The sequence below is a fragment of the Onychomys torridus genome, chromosome 3 (assembly GCF_903995425.1).
Source record: "Onychomys torridus chromosome 3, mOncTor1.1, whole genome shotgun sequence".
Lineage (NCBI taxonomy): Eukaryota > Metazoa > Chordata > Mammalia > Rodentia > Cricetidae > Onychomys > Onychomys torridus.
The window spans coordinates 58,548,585-58,555,830 of record NC_050445.1 but is presented as its reverse complement, the minus strand read 5'-3'; the positions used below and the strand labels follow the sequence as shown (position 1 = coordinate 58,555,830).

The 7,246-nt window shown below is 35.2% G+C and overlaps 1 non-coding gene across 1 annotated transcript; it reads left to right on the top strand.

Moving 5' to 3' along the window:
* The first annotated feature begins 500 nt into the window (after positions 1 to 500).
* LOC118580996 lies at positions 501 to 690 on the top strand. Its single transcript, XR_004944640.1, has one exon. It is a non-coding gene; the product is annotated as a U2 spliceosomal RNA (small nuclear RNA).
* The last annotated feature ends 6,556 nt before the right edge of the window (positions 691 to 7,246 follow it).

Sequence of the window (7,246 nt, the reverse complement as noted above, 5' to 3'; positions counted from 1 at the left end):
GTAAAAATAAGAAATTAAAGGAGCAAGCAAGGAAGGGGGAAAAGAATTAAGTAAAGAACAGAGGGAAGGAGAAATCAAGAAGGAAGTGAGGGGCAGAAACAAAGAGCAAAACCGAGAGGAGAAAGATGGACGGAAGAAAGCAGAAAGTGTTGAGAGACAGAGAGGAAGAGCTGTGCATGGAAGGAGATGCAGAGCACCTGCAAATACGGTACTAAAAGGAGTTGATTCAGGCCGCTACTAAACGGATGCTGCAGCCAGAGAAAAGAGGTACAGCTCTTTAAATGTATTACTTAGTTGAAGCATTTGCTATCCAGAGAAGAACAAGAATGAAGACACCTTAAAATATACACCAAAAGATTTTCATTTACATGCTAGAATTTCTATGTATGCTCTTTACTAGTCAACATGTGTTCCCCAGTGGTGATTTCAAGAAACAGGATTTTTAAAGGCGATCGTCTCTTGCCTGATGTTTAACAATTTCTTTCAAATTTCATAATATTCTTGCTTCTTGGCCTTTCTGATAAGAACAAGTGTAGCATTTGATCTTATCAGTTTGATATAAGATCCGTTCTCTATCTGAGGATAACATATTAAACAGAGTTTTTGATCTAGGAAACTGATGACAGGTTGCTCTGCCCACTCCATCCATTGACCCAGTGTTGCAGTTCTTCCAGGAACTATGCACCTCTGTGGGGGAATGAGACTTGATAAATCTGAGGGTAGGTATTTTAAGCTGTTTCGACAAAGTAAGGGAGTTCTTAAGGGTCACTTCCAGGGAAGCTTTACTGTCTTCTCCTTAGCAGCTTTACAGATTCCATTAAGAATGTGATATTGCATTATTCTACCTCTTATGTATGAGTTTTTTTTTTTAAATCAACCTATAATGTATTAGTTTTTCAGTTATTTCTTGTAGTTTTCAAGATTATAATATAATCACATTATTTTCCCTTCCCTTTCCTCCCTCCAAACTCTCCTATATATCCTTCCTTGCTTTCTATCGAAAGGCATGGTATATACATATGTATCCCTAAGTATGTAAATTCAACACACTCAAATTGTATATACACTTGTTTTTGTGGGCAATAATTCTCAAAACAAGAGTTTTCAAAGTCTTTCTCATTAACAATGTTTACAAAAGTATCCATTTTCTTTTCTAAACAGCTATAAAAGTGCTATTAAAACTTGAGTAAAACATAATTTTACAAAGCAGATAACTTAATCAAATTTTATGATAGTTTTTCTTGTATTAGCAATATCAGGAGATCCCTTTCCTGTTTGCATACAGTCTTCTGTGGTTTAAAAATAGAACCAATATAATTTGGAATCAATTTTTCATTGATTTATTATTTACAAATAATATAAGAATGATGTGTGTAAATTGATTGGGTATTTGTTGAATAAAATATATGTATTAATAAAAGTGATCATATATGTAAGATCATACTTGATTCATACACATTTGATAAAAAATAATTGGTATGTTAGAATCAGAAGACTTCATTTAAAACACTATAAGTACATATATTTACTATCTGTATAAATTTGGTTTTACAGTAAAATTAAATATGAATATGTATAAATCATTAGTTTTACATATATAATTTTAATTATAGTTACGATTTTAACTTACAATAATAAATATTTAAGATGTGCCTAAACATAATAGGTTATATTTATTATTATTCAGCTTGTTCTTTTTTTGTTATTTATTATATTTGTGTTTTAATTTTACACATCAGCCATGGGTTCCCCTGTCCTCCCCCCTCCTGTCCCCGGCCCCCACTTCCCCCCCAGCCCCTCCCCTCCATTCCCATCTTCTCCAGAGCCAAGACTGCCCTGGGATTTCATTTAAACCTGGTGGATTCAGTATAGGCAGGTCCAGTCCCCTCCTTCCAGGCTGAGCAAAGTGTCCCTGTGTAAACCCAAGGTTCCAAATAGCCAGCTCATGTACTAAGGACAGGTCCCCGACCGACAGCCTGGGTGCCTCCCAAACAGTTCAAGCTAACAGACCATGATAAAAAATGACCACATGAGAAAAGGAATAGGCAGAGTGCTGGAGAGGTCCCCAGAAATCCACAATGATACATCCTCTGTAGATTGCTGGCAATGGTTGGGAGAAAGCCTGATCTGACCTAGTCTGGTGATCAGATGGCCAAACACCCTAACAGTCAAGCTGGAACTCTCATCCAATAACTGATGGAAGTGGATGCAGAGATCCTTGGTCAGGCCCCAGGTGGAGCTCCAGGAGTCCAATTGTCAAGAAAGAGGAGGGACTGTAAGAGCATGAATTGTTCAGCTTGTTCTTAACTGATGTATGGATTTAAAACATCATGAAGCAAGTTTTTATTTATTTATGTATTTTTTTTGGTCTTTCAAGACAGGGTTTCTCTGTGGAGTTTTGGTGCCTGTCCTGGATCTCACTCTATATTCCAGGCTGACCTTGAACTCACAGATATCTGCCTGTCTTTGCCTCCCAAGTGCTGGGATTAAAGAGGCATGCACCACCACTGCCCAGCCGTGAAGCAAATTTTATGAATACATGAGGTGAAAGCCTATGCTGAAGATACAGGATAAAAAAGAGGTAAACTAGTCTCAAATCATGCTTCTTTAATTAAAAAAAAATTGACCTATACATTGGAAATATGTCTCTTTCAGTTCTCTATGCTACTAGTCCAAGGTCAGGGAGTCAATATGAATGTTGGGCCTTTGTTAATGGATTTCTTCTTTCTCATCTCCTAATTTCATAAATCCAGTGCTAGTGAGCATTATCACTTCCTTTAACTCTAATCATCCACCAAGGCCCTCTATACTATACTATTAGGGGTCAGAATTTCCAAGTACAAATGTTAGAGTAATATTCTGCCAGTACTTCACAATGGCAACTTAGAGGCTGTGAAGGTGATACAGGTTGCATGAATATTTACTCTGCAAGCACAGGAAATTGAGTTGAAATCTTAGCACACACAGAAAAAGCCAGGCATAGCTTTGTGTTCCTGTAACACCAGCTTTGAGGAGTGAAGACAAGTGGAACTCAAGAGTTCATTGCTGGATGAAATAGCAAACATCTAACCCCATGAGAGAAACTTGTCTTAAGATACTGAGATAGAATGATGTAGTAAGATGTTTAATATACTCTCTGGCCTCAGTATGTACATGGCCACACACTCCTGTACATACATCACACACACATATACAATAAACACTCACCCAACCATATTATTATACATAAAAATGAGCATATAGCAGTAGATTTTAACACTAACAAAAATGAGATAAGATCATAATACTTAGCCCATACATCATCCAAAAATCCTCCTTTAATTGTTTTGAAATTGTTTAAGAAGTTTTATGTCCATTCTTATCTACCTGTAGTTTAACAAAAATACAAATGTCACAGTCTTAAACATAACAAATAAAGAATGGAAATATAAATTTGAATATTACTACATATAATTAGTAGTCCTTGCTTATCTAATAGCCCAACATTTACTGTCTAAATTTTACTGTTATTGAGGAATTTTTTAAAATTTATTTTCCAGTAATATTTTGAATTTTAGAAAAATAGTTAAGGAAGTGAAACAATTAGTCAAATATCGAATTATACCATAAAAATTAAAATTTGCCAAATGATAAATCTGGAGAAGTGACTCAGCAGTTCAGAACATGCACTCCTCCTTCAGAGGACCTGAGTTAGGTTCTAAGGACCCACACGGGGGAGATTACCATTTCTTCTGTCTCTCTCCAACTGCTTGGGAATCTGGTGGCTTTTACCTCCATGGGTAACCACATACATGTATGTTCATATACTCTCTCTCACTCACACATAATTAAAAATAACAAAAGGAAATCTTTAAGACATTAAAACCAAGATAACAATATTACTTGTTTGAAGTCAACATGAATAAGTCAAAAGTCAGAGCAGAAAACACTACCACAAGGAACAGAATATTATATGTAAAGTCAAAATGTAAGGTAGATAATAAAATAGAAAACAAAACAGGGTCTGTCACTTTTGCTCAGGCAGTTGGCGCATTATAAATGTTTTTGCTGTATGCTTTGAACAGTGATTCATTCTTTCAAATACACTAAATATCAAAATGTATAAAAATGGCATACTGTAAATAAACGATGAGCATTTTTATGGAATGAGCTTTGTGAGTAAAACTATTTGCTAAATCTGTACTTTTGACACAAAGGACTGCATTCACCATAGATCTATCTAGGAAATTCAAATGCTGCCTTACGTTAATACTGCTCAACAATGGCTGCTTATGTTTTCCAGTAATTGTACTTGTCAAAACTTTAGTAAGAGAGATGAATGAAAAGTGTAAAAGTTAAATTCACATACTCTAACATGAAGTCAGAAAAGAATTCTAAAATCTTTATTAACTAAAGGACTACTAATTTCAATGACAAAATCAAAAACAAGAAAACAGTGAAATACACTCATTTATTAAAAGTAAATTGCTTCTATTAAATCTTTATAACCTATTATCCAATTTGAAATTTTAGACATCCTTAAAACTTGATCAGTCAGGCAGATGACTCAGTGGAACTACATTCAAATTCCAAGCACTGTATAAGACTTTAGGAGCTGCATCCATCAATAATGTCAATGGTGGGAGGTAAGGAGTCAAGGATAGTTTCTAGGGTCTCATTGGCTCCAGTTTAGCTAAAAGAATGAGCTCCATTCTTTTAGAGATACCTTTTCTCAAAACATAAGATGAATACAAATGGCCTCCATATGGACATTAATGAGAGAGTAACCACCTGACATATTAACCAAAATATGACAGATTAATCAATATTTCTATGTCAGAAATGCTGGCCATGAGATTAAACATATGCATGGGATGGGGATGTCTTTCTGTATGCTGTGAAAATGTGTTGCTATGATTGGTTGATAAGTAAAGCCATTTGGTCTATCACAAAGCAGATTAGAGGTAGGCAGGAAAATCCAAGAGAGAGAGGAGAGAAGAAAGGAGAGTGGGGCAGGAGCTGCTAGCTGCCTCCAGGAGAAGCAAGATGTAAAGTACCAGTGAGCTATGAGCCACATGGCAAAGTGTAGATTTATAGAAATGGATTAATTTAAGATGTAAGAACTAGCTAGAAAAAGTCTGTCATGGCCATAGTTTAAAAGTAATATAAGCCACTGTGTATTTATTTGGGTCTGAGCAGCCATGGGACCAGGCAGGACACAGGAACACTTTCAATTACATTCATCTATGTGTGTATGCGTGTATGTATATTCCTCATCTTAAATGTTAGTTCATAGTATTCAGCAATGTGTGTATTTTTATACATTAGTATGCAGGAAATTTCTGACTGAAATGCTTAATATATACTTAATACACATGAAAAAACAAAAAAAAAAACCTGACCATCTAAAATTGATGGTCAATAATTATTTTCAAATGCAAAGAATGTATCAACAAATAATGACATTCTTTTTTTTTTTTTTTACAGGAAATGCTTTGAATCAGAATCAGAATTTTTCACAATTTCTATTGTGAATTAGATGTAAAAAGCATACAGGAAATATGGCTTCTCATTTTTACATGTGCTCAGTATGTATTCTCATTACTATGGGGATAGTGGCTAGTAACAGTTCACCATCCTTTGTCTATAAGCAGGGACAAAGACAACGACTTACATGCTCATGTCATCTCTCCTCATTTCTAATAGTCATTCATAAGGGAAGGATAAAGAATTAAAGTAATCTGATACAGTATTGTTTTTGTTTTGGTTTAAATTTTTGAAACAGGCTTTCCCTGGGTAGCCCTGGCTATCCAACAACTTACTGTGTAACACAAAATAGGCTTTGAACTTGAGACAAATCTCGTGCTTCATGCCTCCTAAGAACATTGATTGCAGTCACATATAACTGTAAGTTTTAGGATGTTAATTTTGAGAAAATTTGATTTTATAAAGCATTAATTCAAAATGCTTCATCATATATAACATTCTGTTTAATTCTTATAATTAAAAATGTTCTCATATTCATAAGGTGGCATTTATTGAAATCAAATACCCAAGACCAATTGGATAAAGACTGGCCATGGAAATCAACATAATCCTTGGCCAAGTTCTTCTGTTTTACAGGAGCTTGTTAACATCTCTATTTTCCTTAAATATGACAGAGTTGATGATTCAAGTGAAGCAAGGACCTAGTGTTCTTACCAAAGAGCAATAACGTCTTTGTTTACTAGTGAGTGCCATGGAAAAGTATTCCTAAATTTTTCAGCTGATTCAGTATTCTAACTTGAAATATTAGTCAATGTGCATGGAAGACTTAGAAAAATGTACTGAAAAAGAAAAAAAAAATCATTTCTTCCAAATTACTGAGGTCAGCCATCATAGACACTAAAAGAAATTTGATTAAACATAACTAAGTTTTCAAAGTCTCAGCACCTTTGCCTAACCAGGAAAAAAAAAAAAAAAAAGAAGCCCAAGGCATGCCAGACTGCTGCTACATGGGCTTTCTTTCCTTTTTTATTTTTGCTTTGCTTGGATGTGAAGACATCCTGTGAGTGAGTGTCTCATACTGAGGAGTCAGCACTGCGGCTGCCACAGAAAGAGCGATATTGAGCACTTTATTATGCTCATCTGAAAAGCAGAATCAGTGATTATGAACAACTTACAGGACAGCTGAAAGCAGTTAAATCATTTGCTTGTAATACTCCCAAGATCTTAAAATGCTCCAATGTATGAAACACATTCAGACGCTGCAGCTCTTTTACAGACAGCTCTCTGGAATCTGTGGCAGCTTTCAATTTCATTCCTTTTCTCCCTGTTCTGTTGGGAGACAAAAGTTTCTACACGTAGACAGTTTCCTTCCTTTTGCTTGAACTTGAGGTTTAAACTCAGAGACTTTTAAATGGAGCAAAAACAAGCAGCAGTTAGCAGAAGATTTTTCTCTATTGATACTGGCTATTTTGAATTTGGAAAGGCCCATCTATGTGGAAGTTCTTGGGTATCATGCTCCAGTTCTAGCTAGGTCATGTATCAATGCTCAGTCCAGGGAATTCATGATAAAGGCTGACTTAGGTTCAGCTTAAGAAATGTAGAACATAAAGCCTAATCCTAATTTAGCACTGCCCTGGTTAAATGTGAAGTAGAAGAGAAATGATTTAACTGATAGTGAAAGTTTCCAGAATCAGATGGTTAAAGGGTACTTGATTTATCTGAGTTGATAAGCACTCTTAAGCAAAAAGGATATACAATCTTTTAAACAAGTTTCTTATCA